Below are 17,197 nucleotides of genomic sequence, written 5' to 3'. Positions count from 1 at the left end.
CACACTTATTGACAACAGGCCAGTTGAGACACACTCGTACATGTCACATCATTTCTATGAGACACGGGAGGAATTTTTATTTAAACTAAAGAGGCTGAAACAGAGAAGTGGTGCAGGCAGAAAAAAAAAGCGGACTAACGTGTGTTAGATGAGCTAATCAAACATTAAAATAAGGAATTCAAAAAGGAAGAGGATTTATGTAAAACATCCAATCATGGGGCTTACCAGAAATTAGTTTATTCATTCTCATAGGAGCTGCTCACGCTCTACATGCCTACTTTGACACCAGTTTTGTGGCAAGGCATGGACTGTTGGGTAAAGCGAGCCATGAAGCATCCCCACATCATTCCCTGTCTTCATTTATGGATTTTCCAGGGCGAGAACATGGCAGAGTACACACACATTAGGTCACTTTAGCATTGCCAGTCATTCTAGCAACAGGTCTTCGCATTGAGAGGACAACCCTAAATGAACACGGGGAGAACATGAAAATGCCAGGCGGGAGTAAAGCTGGAGTTCTGCTGAGCATGGCTACCCACTTTGACGTCATGTCCCCCTTCTTATGTATAAAATCATAAGTTAGCATTTTGATTATTTACAGTAGTCATCTCATAAATCGGCACATGTTAGTAAGATCATTTTTACAATAAAGACAAACACCCATTTTTTTCCAATTCAAGTAAAAGGAGCTTTATTTGCATAACATACATTTACGATATTTCGGGTGTAATGGCAGCAATGCACTAAATATGTGTCTGTGCATTACTTGAATCTTTTTGAGACCGCTTACCCCATTGATGGACACAGGGGCTTAAAGCTTATCCCAGCAGTAATGAAGACCATCATAAAACAACAAGACGTTAGCAGTGAATAAACAAAGAAATAAAATCACCTTACATGACACTAAGAAATCTACAATAAGCACAAAAAAAGAAGTAAGCGTCTAGCATTACACACATTCATTCACAGCCATCTTTGCCCAAATGGAACCAAACCATTTGGTTTGTGCTGAAGCCCACAGGATGATCTGTCATAGACGTTCAAAATGACCGTGGTCACTGTCCAAAGCGGCAAAGTGCTAATGTTCATCATGGTGCATGGTGACCACCTTCAAATGTCACAGTTCTTAGAGGCATCACTGAATTTAGGTTTTATCACGAGTTCATATATACAGTATATAGATATATGTTTAATAATGTATTGAAAATAACACTAAAAATTAATATTGAAATTCACATGCATTTTAAAAACATAATAACAATTGTAAAAATTAACAGCAGCAAGGTAAAACTGTGACTAAAATGTCTTTTTTTTTCACTTAAAATCCCCCCACCCCACCACCACCACCACCACCACCACTATTTGCACTCTTCTCATCTTAACCTTACTTCTCACCACTGATCTGCTGGTCTGGCTTGAGTTTTGCAAATTTTAACTGCTAGTTAGACGGCACAACTTTTTTAAGTGTTACCCTTCTTTACAGAAAATTCAGATGTGTAATTTTCTTGAATGTAGAAGTGTGCACTGCAAAGCTGCTAATGGTGAGCCCCCTCGACTGCATTTAATGTAACACTTTCAGGGGTCTGTCTGGTGACATTGTGAGAGTGCTGAGCTGCTGCTGCTGCTGATTTTATTTTGTACTGCAGGTCTTCACTGCTCACCTCAGATGTTTCCCTGCACCTCTCTTTTTTTCTGCCCTTTTTTTTTTTAACCAGATGTGCGTCCATCTCACTCCTCTGCACTCTGGGCTTAGTCCGTCCTGAACAGAGTATAGGAGTAGGCTTTAGAAACAGGGTGGACACTAACAAATAAGACATTTAGTTTATAGAAGCCATCGGGTAAGGATAAAAGTGCTGAGGGTGGAAGAAAGAGACACAATAATAATGGTCTCCTGAAACAGTGAACTGTATATTTACAAAAACCCTTGAGTACCCATAATGATAGATAGATAGATAGATAGATAGATAGATAGATAGATAGATAGATAGATAGATAGATAGATAGATAGATAGATAGATAGATAGATAGATAGAGTGCTACCCGCATGTATGTCTGGATGATGAAGCAGTGGGGTTTGCTGCCTTCTGCTCACCAGGCAAACCTCTCATATCTGAAACATAAAAGCCCTTACAATCACATATGGGCAGAATCCCGTCACTGAGTAAAGAGAAAGTTAATACTGACAGTACATACATTCATACAGAAGGCAATGCCTCTGTGCATACATCAATTGAAGCCAACAAATGATTTTTATTCTTTAAAAACATTTCTCATGACTTTCACTTACGCTTGCAATTCTTTCATGTTACTCCATTTCTTGATGCCGATCCAATCGTCTCTTTGGCACAATGGCGACACATTGGATATGTGCTTACACTCTTCTGCCCCTCTGCTCTTGCCACTAGACCTTTTGCACAGCAGCTCTGTTGTTCCTATTTCTGGACTTGTCCTCTGTGGTGGGGGGCCCTCTTTTGCACTTCAGCCACCTGCCGGTTGTCATGGAGCCCCTCGCTTGGGGTATTTGACAAACTGACACTCTATCAGACTGAGTGTCGAACTCAGCTTGTCAAATACACGGAGCGGGGGACCCTGAAGTGGGCTTTTTAAGTGAAGATTTTTTTTTCAATGCAGCACTTCCTGTAGGAATGGTGGAGAGCAAGCAGTAGTTTTAGATTGAGGAAGGAGGAAGTGTGACACTGAAGCACAATGTCCCTTTTCTGATGCCCCTTTAGCTGGGCCACTATGTTTAATACTGGATTTATGAACGGATGCTGCCAGTCAAGAAGCTAATGTGTCACCACGATCTTATTATGAAGTAAACTTGTTAAATGCTTTTAGGTACCCTTATAGAAAAAAGATAAAACAGAATGAATAAAAAATATATCTGTAATTCTGAAGCCTTTCAGCTGCACATTTGTGTAATGTAGAGTATAAAGTTAAAGCTTTGCAGGGTTATTTGCATAACTTAGGTGGACAGTACAGCAAGGCGCTACATAAAAGAGAGATTTATAAATATATAATTTTTCAAAACCATGCATCCGAAAATGACAGTGCAGCAGCTGATCCGGTGACATCCTGCAAGAGAGTGCTAATAGCACACGTCCATCTGTCCCACAGGGTGCCATCCACCCCCAGAACAGAAACTTAAATGCCTGCCAGCTAAGGGATGAGCTTCCCGCTTGGACTCCACTGGAACGTGGGCTGTTCATCAAGCAGAAAGCTACAAGAAAATTCTAGAACTTCATCAGTGAAAGGCTTGTTTTTATCGAGAGAGGGCTAAAGCAGAACCAAACCAGAGAAGCACAAACCAGAGTGAGTGCACCCATGGATACTCAACATTTAAGTACGCTGATCCATTTTGAATGTCAGCACGTGCTGGCCTGAGCACAGATCAAAACCTGTGTGTAGTGAAGCTGAGGCTTAGAGACAATTTCTGATTATTGAAGCATTCACAATAAAGCAGTTAGACATTTTGCACTTTTTAAAAAGACTGCTGCACTGACCTTTTTCTTTCTTTCTTTCTTTCTTTCTTTCTTTCTTTCTTTCTCTAATCAAAAGCCAAACATTTTGTGAATGCTCATACTTACCAGTCCAGCACTGGTGCAGTCGCTGAAGGTCCACTCCTCTGCCACCTTGCACTTGCCTGACCTCTTGCCCAGGACAGCATCAGACAGCAAATGCACACGGGGCAGGAAGGCCGAACATTTTGAAGAGCTCTGAAATCCTCAAGAGGAAGCTAAAAATGAGGAAGATAACTGTGAGGTTAGCAAGCAGGAAATATCTGGGACTGAGGTGACAACATGTCAGAGTTGTGAAACAGCCCCTCTCCAACAGTCAAAGCCTGTCTGAGTGCTTGAAAGCCTGGCCTGTCCACCTTCATTCTGACAGATCTGTGAAGGTTCAGTAAGGAGTCCTCACTGCCCCCTCACTATGACTGACTCCATTTTACTGTCTCTCAGTAACAAAATGCTGCTTACCACCTTTTATAATTTAACATGTCCTCCGCATGAATTATGGCCTCCCATTGTGATATATATAGTACGTTATTACCACTTTACTATGTCTGTCTCCTGGTTGCAGCATGGCAGGTCATTTTCTTTGATTGATTCAATATCACAGGCTCATTGAAACAGAGTCCTTTTTACTCATCTCTTTTATATTCAATAAAATGAATCCTTATTGTCTCCTTATAGTGATTATCTATCCAATTAACTGTCTTAAGCATTGTATTTGTGTACACCATATTGCCCCAACATAGAATGCAAAGCACTTTTTAACTCAATAGTCAATGAAAGAGACCCCACATTCCTCCTGACTGTCCCATGTCTCCTGACTACACACTGAATTTGGACAAACCCCTTATTACCTCCCCTACAATGACAGTCCACTGAATCCATCCCTTTTGATCATGGCTGTCGCTGCATTGACAAATGATGAACTCACTATTGCCCTTTTCTCTGTGACTGACTCCTCATTGCCTCCTTGCTCTAACTGTCCCCTTGTTGCTCTGTGACACATCTACAAGTCAAAATGCACAGCAGAAGTAAAGTTTGGCTGACAATGTGAAATTTGCATTCTTCATCAGCCATTAACTTGTTCCATTATGTGATATAAATTTCTGCATTCTGTTTGCATGTGTATAACAAATGTTCTCAGTTAAGGAAAAAGGAAGTTTCGAGGTAAGGTTGTTATACTCCCTAATAATGCATGTGGACTGTACTCTGTGCACAAGGCAATAATGCCCTATAAACCTATTATGTATTATCTGTTTGCTCACTCCATATTGTTGTGAGACTAAACAAAAACTTTTTTCACAGAGTACCATTACTGCCACCTAAATGTCCCCTAAAAGACCCTTTACTACCCAATGAACTATCTCTATGCTATTATCAAGCACTCTCTTCTACAGCTGCTTATTAATCACTATGGCTGCTTCATTATGGCCTTCCACTATATTCCTGTCATGTCTCCACTTTCAAATTGAAAGAGATCTATTGGTACCCCTGCACAGTGACTGGCCTGTTAATAGTCCATTAGGTGTGATTATCTTTCCATAACTGTTAAACTGTAACATATCATGTTCTTTGGGAAACTTTTCATTTAGACAGAGCCCACTATGCTCCACTTCACTATACGTAATGTCTGATCACAGTATTTTCGCCCTCGGTGTGATTGATTAAACATTGTTGTCCCATAGGTACAGATACGTTATTGACAATTAATTGTCCTCTAATCTCCTCCTTTCTGTGAACAAACCTTTTTATCCTTTTCACTGAGGCAGCATTCACACTAATAGATTTTTATTTAAAAACAATGCTTTTAGTCAAAACCGATTCTGTCGACACTAGCATTTTCACATCGTTTACAAAAGTATTTTCACCACTACTGAAATGACTGAAAATGCATACCATGTAATCTTCTACCTACATTGTGCATGCTCACAGCATACACATCTTAAACTGGGTATACACTGGGTGATTTTGTCACTGATTTTAGGTCCAATTTGCAGTTGCCGGACTGATTTTATGAGTCACCCTGAGTTTTAGCTGCACTTGTCATTGTTTTACACACAGTATGAGTGGTTGTTAGGTCCAATTGGGTAGTTGTGAAGAATTTCTGCAATGTCAGAATCAGAAATTTCAATTAGATGTCTTTGCCCAATGACCACAGTCCGTGTGCATTGTGCACATATAGTTAGGGCACACATGTCGTGGCATCTCAATTGGACCGAATGCGTTTGCTAAGTTTGAGCACATATACGACTGGTGCCTCTGTCTTGTAGCGTGAGTAGTCACTTGACCAGTTTCTAAAAATCATGCAATTTAGATGCATACAGGTAAACAACACAACAGCCTCCAAGGAAATCAACTCTTTTTTACCTGCTATGTTGGATTTAGTTTTTCTTCCATGAAGGGTTGAACAATCAGGGAATGAGATGTTGTAATAAGCAAGATCCAGTCGGAGAAGAGCCACATAATACGTATGAACCAACCAAAGAAAAATGGAGTCTTTATTGTCGCCTGTCTACACTGAAATGGTGTACCTCTATTTTTGAAAGTACTCATTTTCATTGTCTGAAAATGCTGGGGTAGTGTGGATTAAAGGCAAAAAAAGGAGATAAATGTCTCTATCTGCAGGGGGCTGGCGCCCTGCCCGGGGTTGGTTTCCTGCCTTGCGCCCTGTGTTGGCTGGGATTGGCTCCAGTGGACCCCCGTGACCCTGTAGTTAGGATATAGTGGGTTGGATAATGGATGGATGGATGTCTCTATGCATACTAGTGTGAATGGGGCCTATGACTGGCTCACCTATTACGACTTTCTTCACTTTACTTAGGCAAACAAACTGAAACAGACACGTTATTACCCCTTGACTGAAACAGATTCCATATAGCAACATTCAAATCCATACCTCCTATCATAGCAAAGGAGACACTTCCCCAAGCGCTTTCAAGGTGTCCTTATTCATCCTGACAAAGACAGAGGCCTACCATCACCTTTCATTAACAATGCATTTTCAATATCCTATGACACACAATATTTTGTTTTTTTAATTTACTAGGGAGCTCTGCCCCCTGCTCGCTTTGCTCACCAACCCCCGGGCAGGCACTACGCGCTAGCCACTTTGCGGCTCTGCCGCTTGCGTATGGGGAAGCAAATGTACAATTTAAACAGATTGTTATTTTCATGGGAATTGTTACAGATGCATAATAGAACTAATTATTTTACATTACAGCGAGTAATTAACCATAGTTAAAAATAGTAAAACGTAATAAATTGAAAGAAAATTATGTTTCATGGTGTTTTAGAGGTATTCATTTTGTTATACATTTTCATTTTGTTTGGCTTTGAAATTAACACGGAAACACTTTTTAAACTTACGCTTTTACTGTAAAACTTAACAATATTTGGAATTAACTTTTTATCACTATCGCATTGAATTTTGATTCCGTGTTTGGAGTTACATCGTGACAACGCAACATATAACTGCCCATGAGTAAATATCGTTTCTTTCTCTCTAATAAATAAACCAACTTTTTTGAATGTTTGTCCCTGTGATTTGTTAATTGTCATAGCAAAAGCTATTCTAATGGGAAACTGTAAATGTTTTAATACAAATGGCATATCAAGATCTCCTTTGGTGTCTAATGTTATCCACGGAAGATATACTACATTACCTTTCTTGTTGCCTATTAAAATTTTACATGTCAGAATTTTGAATACAACTAATCTTGTCCTATTGCATAGCCCATCACTCGTACATAAATTACGCAATAACATTACGATGGGATGGGATGAAGATCATCAATGGCTGCAGCTCGAAGCTGAGTGCCACCATTGAGAGAGACGTGGAGAGAACAAACCTGATGAACAACTTCTTTAACAGGTTTGACCACCCTAACCCACTCTCACCTCAGAGTACTGCACTCTCCAACCATCCGTCTGCTGGTGCCAGCATAGGAGAGAGTTTCCCATTCATCCATCCATCATCCAACCCGCTATATCCCAACTACAGGACAGCAGCTCAGGTAAGCAGAGAGCTGAGGAGACTTCGTGCCAGCAAAGCAGTGGGTCCAGATGGAGTATCGCCACGACTGCTGAAGGCCTTTGCGTTGGAGCTGGGGAGTCCTCTACAGCGCATCTTCAACCTGAGCCTGGAACAGGAGAGAGTCCCAAAGCTTTGGAAAACATCTTGTATCACCCCAGTCCCAAGGGTATCATGTCCTGGTGAGCTGAATGACGGCCTGTTGTTCTGACGTCACATGTGAATAAGACCATGGAGGGGCTGCTGCTTCACCACCTGAGGCCACAGGTCCACCACGCCCTCGACCCTCTGCAGTTCACATACTAGGAGAAGGTGGGAGTGCCAGTGACAAGCTGACAGAGATGGGAGTAGATTCATACCTGGTGGCATGGATCGTGGACTATCTTAAAGACAGACCTCAGTATGTGCATCTCGGGAACTGCAGGTCTGACATTGTGGTCAGCAACACTGGAGCGCTGCAGGGGACTTTACTTTCTCTGGTCCTGTTCAGCCTATATACATCAGACTTCCAATACAACTCGGAGTCCTGCCATGTGCAAAAGTTCGCTGATGACACCCCTATTGTGGGCTGCATCAGGAGTGGGCAGGAGGAGGAGTATACAGTAGAAACCTAATCAAGGACTTTGTTAAATGGTGCGACTCAAACCACTTACAACTGAACACCAGCAAAACCAAGGCACTGGTGGTGGATTTTAGGAGACCCAGGTCCCTTCCGGACCCTGTGATCACCAGAGGTGACTGTGTGCAGAGGGTACAGACCTATAAATACCTGGGAGTGCAGCTGGATGATAAATTGGACTGGATTGCCAATACTGATGCCCTGTGCAAGAGAGGACAGAGCCGACTATATTTCCTTAGAAGGCTGGCGTCCTTCAACATCTGCAATAAGATGCTGCAGATGTTCTGTCAGACGGTTGTGGCGAGTGCCCTCTTCTACGCTGTGGTGTGCTGGGGAGGCAGCATAAAGAAGAAGGAAGTCTCACGCCTGGACAAACTGGTGAGGAAGGCAGGCTCTATTGTAGGCACGGAGCTAGACAGTTTGACGTCTGTGGAAGAGCGACGGGCGCTGAGCAGGCTCCTGTCAATCATGAAAAATCCAATGCATCCACTGAACAGGATCATCTCCAGACAGAGGAGAGGCTTCAGCAACAGACTGCTGTCACCATCCTGCTCCACTGACAGACTGCGGAGATTGTTCCTCCACCACACTATGCGGCTCTTCAGTTCCACCCGGGGGGGTAAACGTTAACATTATACAGTTATTATATAAGTTATTGTCTGTTATACCTGCCTCGCTCGCTCCATCTTGCATTTTTTTAACTTACACTGCACTTTTATTGCTCTTTAATTAATATTGTTTTTATCAGTATGCTGCTGCTAGAGTATGTGAATTTCCCCTTGGGGATTAATAAAGTATCTATCTATGTATCTATCTATCTATGATACATCCTTCTTTCAACAGTAATTTGGCTGGTGGAAAACCAGATGGTGTTAATGTTTGTAGATATTCTTCAGGATATTGTAAGTTGATGCTTTTATCTTCCACACTATCACCAACAACTGCTTCAGCATAGTCTATTGATATGCATGTAACCAATATGGCGTGTAACCGATTGACAATTTTGTGCTAGGATTGCCCGTGTACTCATTTCTTTTGTTGATAACCCTTCAGGATGAAATTCTTCAATAAGATTTGGACATAATAAGTCTTTTTTTATTGGGAACTTAAGGTGAAGAAAACATAAAAATGTATAAAAGCTGTGAGCGCAGGAACTGTGTCTGACAAAAGCTTTCACACGAATCAGAGGTGAGAGGACCATGGATGTGGGCCGTTAACCGTAAATGGGTGAGAGGAGGGCGGGACTTGAAAAAATCTCTTGGCAATAGTCTCATCCCAAGATTTTCTTTCTCCAAAATGTATTAAATTTATATTAAATGTATTTAATATTTTAAATAATTTAATAACACCCCTTACTAAATTTTCATTGTCACTGATTCCAGATTCTCCATTGTGATGGTCCACTTATTTTCCTATTGCTGTAAAAGATCACTTATATCATTCTCCATTGGGTTTTCACTATGCCATACTCCTTATTGTCAACTAGCTATGGCAAAACCCTTGTCATCGCTTGACTGTCTCTTCATCACTGCCCCTTCATTGTCATTATTTTCAGTCTCACTCACTCTTTATTGTCTCACTCCAGCGTCAGGTTGCTTATTCTCCTTCACTGGGCCACCTTCTTGCACTGCCAGTTTAATTCCATGTTGCTGTCTCGCTGAAACTGACTTCACTTTGACAGGCTGCATATTATATCTCAATAAGATACACCATGTTTTCTGTGCCCTCTACATTATGACTGTCCCTTTATTTCTCCTTTACTGTAATAGCCTTTTATAATAGTCTTCACTGACACTGTCTCCTCATTGCACCACCAGATGTCTTCTTGCACTCCTCCCCATATCTGACTAATTATTGTCCCCTCATTGTGACTGCCTTACACATGACAAACCCCCTATTACTTTTTCAGTTCTAGTGACCTTGCTGTGTTTTTGTTACCTGTTTCTAATGGACTTACTTCTTATTGCCTTGTTAATCCCCTTCCCCTAGGCTTCATTCTCCATATTGATGTCTCCAAGACACTGACCCCTTATCAGGTTGATGGACTGAACACTTTTGTATTTTCATTATTCCTGCACTATCAAACATATTTCTTATTTCCTTAGAGCTCCCTCTCTAACAAGTCTCTTATAGCCCTCACACACACACAATGCAACACAATTATACATCCACCTTTCCTCAAATCCTAAACAACTTCCACATCGGAATGTCAAACAAATCACTAGATCACATGTTCAACATGTTTTGCCCACCGACTATTGCTTCACTCTGGCCAGAGGTGGGTAGTAACGAGTTACATTTACTTGGGTAACTTTTAAAAAAAAATGTACTTCTAAGAGTAGTTTTACCGCAGCATACTTTTTACTTTTACTTGAGTACATTTGTGAAGAAGAAACATTACTCTTACTCCGCTACATTGGGCAACACTCGACTCGTTACTTTTTTTCCATTTACACATTAGATATATTTTTGCCAGAGAGAAGCCGCCAGTGGATCTACCACATGACTGCTTCACCAATCAGACGTAGCAACAATAATCACATGGCTCTGTTTCACAAATTAGATGTCACATGCAGTCACATGACCACACACAAACAGTGGCGGCACAACTGCACAAACTCCTCACAGACAGCGAACAGGGAAAGAAAGAATACAAGTGGAACCTCGGTTTGCAAGCATAATTCGTTCCAGAAACGTGCTCGCAATCCAAAGCACTCATATATCAAAGCAAATTTCCCCATTAGAAATAATGGAAACTCAGATGATTCGTTCCGCAACCCGCTACAATAAATAACTGCACTGTTCCTGTTTAAAGCTGAATAAAGTTGGTGTCACTAAATGAGTGACTATATGAGTGAGGCACACTAACTGACGATTGCCCACAATCAAACAGCAAGAGATAGAAGAACCATCAGCTCAGTTGTGATCAAGTGACGCTCGGCAGACAAATCGTATACGGACTACTCGTATTGCAAGACCTCGCTCGTTTACCAAGTCAAAATTTATTAAAAATTTTAGCTCGTCTTGAAAAACACTCGCAATCCAAGGTTCCACTGTACATGAAAAATGAGAGCCAACTCCTGCTGAAGCTTAACCATCACTTCAACTGAGTGAAGAACAAGCACGTTTTAACCAAACATGCACAGACACAGACAGTCAAGGTAAAGTGAGACTTCTTGTACGTGCACAAGCTGCCTTGTTCTAATGTTATTTTCTATCAGCTGTGCTTTTTGGAGGGCAAGTGAAGATGCAGTATTATACAGTCAGTGTACAGGATATCTTGTCACTGTAAGTAGTTTGCACTGTTCAAACATACATGTTACCTACTCTAGGTGTTGGCTTCAAAAGCTTTGTTGTGAAAAACTGAGATTTGGAACTTTGTGTTATTTGTGCATCTTTATTTTGCAGACATGTTATTTATTTTTAGTCATTTTTTATTTTATTATTTGGAAATAGCAGAATTTGCACATTATTTTATATTTTTGTCTGTCTTATTACAACATTTCTAAAAAATAAATCATTTATTATGGTCAAACAGTTACTCAGTACTTGAGCAGTCTTTTCACCACTCTTACTTGAGTAATTTTTTGGATGACTACTTTTTACTTCTTCTTGAGTAATATTATTTTGAAGTAACAACTATTCTTACTTGATTACAATTTTTGGCTACTCTACCCACTTCTGACTCTGGTAGACTTTAAATGCTAGCGGTCTAAGGTAGTGGATCTTAAACTTGTTTTGTTTTGTGACCCAATTTTGTGTTTCTTGTTTATTTGAGACCCACAATCATCCCGGCCAACAGTCATCTTTCCCCTTTGGAGAATCATCACCACTCCATAAACTGTACACAATACTTTCGCATTAACTGCATTTGTAAACCAGGACTCTGTGTGACCCAAAATCACATAACACACAACCCAAAAGAGATTGCTGCTCAGTTTAAGAACCTATGGCCTAAGTAATGGGAAGTTTAGACCAGTTTCATAAGCCCCAGGAGAAAAGAGTGCCCCTTTGGACAATTTTTAAATGTGACCATACTACCCAGTGACCTCAGCAGTCTCATGAGTGTGTGTGCCCTGAGCCCTAATAGTACGTGTGGTCTCTTGGACAATTCCTAAATATTCAAATGTGTGTGGTGGTCAGAACATCTGAAGGGCATTCAGCTTTCAGAATTACTATTTGAGGTACAAGAGGGATCTGAACTAGAATTAATTTTAGTTTTCTTTCCATCATAAAAGGATACTTTGGTTCAGATTCATTTTCAGTTAGTAAGCACAGATCCCATCCTCATGATCTCAGTTTGTCAAACCAGTTTTTAAATTGGTAAAGAATGCCCAGAATGACGTAAGCCAAGGACCAGGATGCTTCAGCCTCTTAAACTTGGAGAAACTGTTGACACATCTTTATGGTAAGAGACAGTTCTTCTGCAGATTTCTAAACTAAAATAAGGGGAACTTCTATGTTACCAAATTTGAGCTTTAAGGTGCAAGACCTGGTCTGACCAGTTAGGACATGTGTTCTTTACAATATACAAATCTGAACTTTTCCAGTTTCAAGATGGAAGCTATTGACTGTCTGAAGGCTGTGGACACATCAGCTTTATGCAGGACACCACCACAAGCTCAGAGCATGCAAGGAGTGCCCCGATCAACAGGGCTGGCTGTTATTCTCTAAAGCTCAAGCCAATGTGTGAGTCACAGTTTCAACACCGCCTTGCCAAGTCACACTCAGAGGGAAGCTGTTGACCGCGGCCCAAGGACTCAACCTCATTGCCTAAACGTAGAGCTGACTTTCATCAAACCGACCTTGCAGTCACCTGCCCTTGTAGGCAGTGCTGCACAAAGTAACACAATTGCACTAAAGACTTGATGCTCCAAGGTGAAGACATTAAAGGAACACTCAGACCTCCAGAAAATCACATTACAGACAAAGGCAGCAGGTGAAAGTGGGAAGCAGAGAATCAGCAAGAGGCTCATGACAACACGCCTCCAGATAGCAGAAGGACCAGCCACAGCCTTATCTTCTGAAGATAAGGATGAGAGTTTCCCTTCAGGGAACTGTTTTTGGCAATGTAGAGCATGTGATCTCTCATGAAATTAACATCCTCCCTCGTGGCCTAAAAAAAAAGCTAACAACCAGAAGGGCACAGGCAAAAGAGCAACTGGTCTGCATGCGTCATCAACGACAACACTTTGAGAAAAGTGGCATGTGTCACAGCAGTAGTGTGAGAATGCAGCTACTTCACTCATCAGGCCAAGGATCTAAAGGTGGTTGACCTTAAGGAGCCCATCAACAAATAAATAAGACAAGGAGAAAGAGTGAAACTCCTCTCCTGATTTAAAGAGTCTGACAAATAGCCAGGGTGGCAAAGACAGGTAGCTATAGTTGAACCATTGATAAGATGAGGGATCAATGACTGAAGTCAATGATCTCAGATCAAAGATCTAAAAACACAAATGTGAAGGAAAACTTAGGAGTCATGAGAGACTTGTCCCTCGCCATTCTTTGGGCACAAACCTAGACAACCGAGAGGCAGAGAGGTTTACTGTAGTGGCAGTAATGACTTTTAGTTCTCCAGGAGGCTATAAAGATTGATTTTCTTCAGGAGACTTTACAGACAAAAGACCTCAAAGAAAGGAGGGAGACTCTTTTCAAATGGTAGATATAATATGAGCAGTGGTATCGCTGCTGCCTCGCAGTTAGGAGACCCGGGTTCGCTCCCTGCATGGAGTTTGCATGTTCTCCCTGTGTCTGCGTGGGTTTCCTCCGGGTACTCCGGTTTCCTCCCACAGTCCAAAGACATGCAGTTAGGTGGATTGGCGATTCTAAATTGTCCCTAGTGTGTGCTTGGTGTGTGGGTGTGGGTGTGTGTGTCCTGCAGTGGGTTGGCGCCCTGCCCGGGATAGATAGATAGATAGATAGATAGATAGATAGATAGATAGATAGATAGATAGATAGATAGATAGATAGATACTTTATTAATCCCAAGGGGAAATTCACATAATCCAGCAGGTTCCTGCCTTGCGCCCTGTGTTGGCTGATATTGGCTCCAGCAGGCCCCCGTGACCCTGTGTTCGGATTCAACGGGTTGGAAAATGGATGGATGGATATAATATGAGGTTTAATGAAAGCTGTGAAGACACTCACCAAAGACTAGCTTACCTACAGTAGTAGAAGTCATCTCATGCGGGGAACACAAAGAGAGAGAGACAAGAAAAAAGAAAGGAAAGGAAGGCAATGGGACGTCGTGGCAGACAGAGGGTTTTGAAAGCATTAGAGGACATCTCCTCTGCTGAGACGCTATTGGCCGTCACCTCTAATGACGGGCTATGAAGACACTCACCAAAGACTAGCTAATATGCATTAGGAGAATTCATCTCAAGGGGTAAACATAGGCCTTGGAAACATATGGGAGAGAGAGAGACAATAAAAATGAAAGGAGAAGAAAGCACTGGGATAGAAGAGAAGAGGTGATCATCTCAGATGGAAGATATCTCACACACAACCAGGAACAGAAGGGCTAGGTCAATGTTTCTCAACCCCTTGGTCATGGATTGCCATCAGTGGAACACAAAACCACACCCATCTACTGCTCCAAACCAATTTTCAGCAAAACAATTGACAGTTTTGAGCAATATTTCTCCCCTTTTCTAATCCATCCCACTCTTTTCAACCCCTAAGCTCTGATAATCATGTTCATTTCACCAAGGGGGACACACCTCCCCACTCTCTTCAAATGCTGTCTGTGGGTCACCAGTGGAATTGAAAAGGTAGACTTGGGTCACGAGACTATAAAGATTGAGAAACATTGGCCTAGGTCACTTGCATTCAGTAGGAAAATATTCCTCATGTGGGAACAATATAGGCTTGGAGAGTGTGATGGAGAATAATAAAAGAACAGTGAAGTAAAGGCCATTATCTCAAGTAAAGAACATGAAGATGGTTAACAAAAAATGGGAAAATTGGCCTGGCTCATGTGTCATAGCAGATCACATGTATGCACGGAAGTAAGAGAAAGAGAAAGGGACAGAAGGACAAGGTAGGGTAGAGGTCAGTACCTCCAAAAGGGATAGCGAAGAAAGACAGAGGAACAGAGAGGTTTGGGTTTGTAGAAGCAATCATATGAACTGAGTGGCATTATAATAAACACAAAGTCTGAGGGTTAGGTTTGATCACAGACACCAGTGGGACTTACCTCAAGTCAGGGAGTTAGAAGAAAGTGAGAGATACATGGAGTGGGTTAAAAAGGAAGGAGGAAAGAAGAAAACAGAACGCAGGGGGACAGAGTGATTAGTTTTATCTAGAGCTGAGAAAGAAGAAGTTGAATTATGTAGTAGATTGAGGGGCAGCTAGTTTTACAGACATTAAAAGAAAATAGCACCTTTAGGGGCAATAAGGCAAGTGATTTGGAGAAGGTAGAGGAAGTTCAAAGTCATCACAGACACACACCTCACCTTAGAGTACAGAATATATACAAGTATGATGGTCAAAAAGGTTCAAATGCATGACTCATGTGGTAGTGTACTTGTAGACAACAAGAAACAGTAGAGACAACAAAGCTGATGAACTTTAATTAAACTCAACTGCAAGACACAGAGGCTTGGGTAGACTAATTGATGAGGATAAGAGGGTTTCCGAGGAGAGGGAGGACCATCCACTACCTGGAGTCAAAGATATATAGCAGCTGCAGAGACACTATACTTAAGGAGAATGAAGAACACCATATGGAATTAGTGGTGCAGGAGGTTTTAGAACAGTTAGAGATTTGTACCAGTCAACACTTTCTTAAGGGCCAAGGTAGCAGACATTAAAAAGTAAGTACATCCCAAATAAATTTGACGCACATATTGAACCTTAGTTAGAAGACATGTCAGTTTAGAACATGGAATGAGGCAGGCAGAGGGCTTATAGTGACGTCAAAGAAATACACCACACCTCGGTCAGAGGCATGGAGGTAGACAGCTAAGAGTGAAGCCAGGACAGACCTGTCCATAAAAAGGTGCCTTGTTTAGGAGGGGAGAAGTGAGACTCCAAGGTAAAGTCACCCTGATTTAATTACTTTAAGGTCTTGCTTTTGTGTCCCTTTAAAAAGTAGTCAATATTTTCACTTTTTTTTGTCATCTTCATTTCAACCAATTGATCTTCACATGCCGATTTATATCTCTCTGTCACCTCAGCCTCAGTTTTGCAAACGCATTTCATATGATGCATTGAAATAGCACCTTGATGCAATCAATGCCCTGTACTTCTCGCTCCTCTTTTTAGTTTTCTGATCCCCCTTCCCAGATCAACGTAACCTCAAATTAAGCTTTCAAAATACAAAGCGGACATCCAAAGAGTATGTGGCAAAAGCCCTAAGAGCTCCAGACCAAACTCAGGAGGTCATTTTTTATGACTGAGTCCAGGCTGAGCAAGAAGAGTCTTTTCAGCTGAAAATGGCCAAAGTCTGCCACCTGGTGGCATTGACCAGAAAAAATGTTTGGAAATTTTGGGATAAATTTCGAAATGGAGATTTAAGTACCAGCATGAAGGATCTTGGCATTTCAGATATTTATGAAGTCACTGAGCCAAGAATATCCTGTTTCACAGAAACTGGTATTGTGCCCATAGAGTGGCCAAACATTTTTTGAATCATGTACAAAACTTTGGCGTCCACATTCTAGGTGGAGAAAGGCTGGCAGAACAGAGGGTGTCATAATTACTTTTAATCTGGTACAATCAAGCACAGTATCACTCTATCCTCAAAATCCAGTAGTGCAGTTCTGCATCCTCTGATGAGCTTTTACTGTAAGTTTCCAGAGGCTGATTTTTTTCTTTTCCTTACTGGCACCCTTGGGAGAGCTGAAGCATTTCAGAAATGTTCCCATGTAGGAGGTCTGCAGACTAGTCATGGGAACTGCCTGATTCTGAACAGTGACCATGCCAGGCACTCCTGCAGTTTGACCCAGCTCATGAAGTAGGTGACCCTAAAAATGTGAGGTCCACAGGCTGTTGCCCCAGAACAGCATGTGATTAGGGGACAGGCAAGTTAGATGA

General features: G+C 41.5%; 1 long non-coding RNA gene across 1 annotated transcript; it reads right to left on the bottom strand.

Annotated features, from left to right (window-relative positions):
* Positions 1–1,698: 1,698 nt before the first annotated feature.
* Positions 1,699–3,662, bottom strand: LOC120537422. Its single transcript, XR_005635320.1, has 2 exons — positions 3,588–3,662; positions 1,699–2,637 (listed from the first exon to the last, which is right to left on the bottom strand). It is a non-coding gene; the product is annotated as an uncharacterized LOC120537422 (long non-coding RNA).
* Between the last annotated feature and the right edge of the window lie 13,535 nt (positions 3,663–17,197).

The sequence above is a fragment of the Polypterus senegalus genome, chromosome 10 (genome assembly GCF_016835505.1).
Source record: "Polypterus senegalus isolate Bchr_013 chromosome 10, ASM1683550v1, whole genome shotgun sequence".
Lineage (NCBI taxonomy): Eukaryota > Metazoa > Chordata > Cladistia > Polypteriformes > Polypteridae > Polypterus > Polypterus senegalus.
The sequence above is the reverse complement of the archived record's forward strand: the minus strand, read 5'-3'. Positions and strand labels throughout refer to the sequence as shown.